This window comes from Austrofundulus limnaeus, unplaced genomic scaffold, assembly GCF_001266775.1.
Source record: "Austrofundulus limnaeus strain Quisiro unplaced genomic scaffold, Austrofundulus_limnaeus-1.0 Scaffold483, whole genome shotgun sequence".
Taxonomy (NCBI): domain Eukaryota; kingdom Metazoa; phylum Chordata; class Actinopteri; order Cyprinodontiformes; family Rivulidae; genus Austrofundulus; species Austrofundulus limnaeus.
In genome coordinates this window covers 2,950-4,232 of record NW_013952885.1, presented here as the reverse complement: position 1 = coordinate 4,232, position 1,283 = coordinate 2,950, and the positions used below count along the sequence as shown (strand labels likewise).

The 1,283-nt window shown below is 38.7% G+C and overlaps 1 protein-coding gene across 1 annotated transcript in view; it reads left to right on the top strand.

Annotated features, from left to right (window-relative positions):
• The window catches only part of LOC106529983 (GTPase IMAP family member 4-like), a 7,703-nt gene that overhangs the window by 5,744 nt on the left and 676 nt on the right, over positions 1–1,283 (top strand). The gene's annotated exons all lie outside the window — the stretch shown is intronic.

The following is a 1,283-nucleotide window of genomic DNA, read 5'->3' as shown; positions in this document are numbered from 1 at the left end:
CAGTTATATTGAGCTGTAACAGCTCGGTAAAAAATGAGAAGATGTGGAGACAGCAGGTAAAAACAGAGGAAGAAGAGAAGTCGGTGGATTTTGTCAGAGCTAAAGATGAGGAAGATGAAAACTACACGGAGATACGAATCGACTCTGTTTACAGTCTGCTGCAGACATCAGGTTTGTGTTTTCATTCTTTCTGTTGAATGTGATGATGTTTAGAGTTTAGCAGCAGCTTAGGCATTGATCAACGTGTAACTGCGGACACACATTTGCGCTTCAGGGCTCCTGACAAAAAAAAAATGCGTGTTTAAAGCTTATTTACGGTTCCATCTACAGACGAGAGTTTTAACTTCACGGTGCGTTCAATGGATGTGGATAAATTTTTAATCCTACTACACCAATATTAAATCTGACAGCGGATTCCAAAAGAACAAAATAACACCAAAATCCTGTGATTATCTGAAGTATGAGGGAAGTTATTGATGTTTGTTCAGGTGAAATCAGCTCATGTTTTCTTGCTGCAGTTCACAGCAGAACCAATGGGGCCTTTGTGACCATTTCACCTTGTTGTTTTCTAATTTTGCTCATAACTTACTCAGTGTTTAAGGTATCGCCATGAAATTTTAGGAAAAGATTCCCATTCTGGTTATTGTAGGAAGCATCTTGGATCCTAAAAAACTAATAAAACTTAATAATAGCCAATTCTAAAGTAGCAGAAAAGGTATAAAATAATATTACAAGGCAAACTGTAGCATCAAATCAACTTAATGTGTCTTAGAAAGTAATGAATTTAAAACAATTTAAAAACCATGTGGACATGTTGTAAACAAAGCTCCTCAACCAATGACAGCGTGTTAAATGTGTCTAATGACGAAGACGAGCGTCAAAACACTTTGCAACAAGCCCTGTTCCGGATTTTAAAAACATACTTCGACGTTTCAAATCATTATCAACTTTGGAAAAAGGGCAGATAAAATAATGTTCTTCTTGGCAGCTTATCTCTTTAAGGGGTCACTAGAAAAACTCAGGTGATTTACTTTGAGCCGCTTTTCAAAAAATTGTCTCTTCAAAATGCATCAACAAAAATTAAAAACTCGAAGACGAGGCTGTAGCTAACTACCTGACGTCAGCGCGGTTTGTTGAAACTCGTAGAAATAACGAAGCACGGGGCTCTAGGCTAACTTTTTCACTGGTTGCACTGCAACTGAAAGCTGAAGAAAAAAGGGGAGCTGAACTCAGGTCCGTCCTCCCCTTTTATACGGACCAAGGTGGGGCCCACATGACGTGGG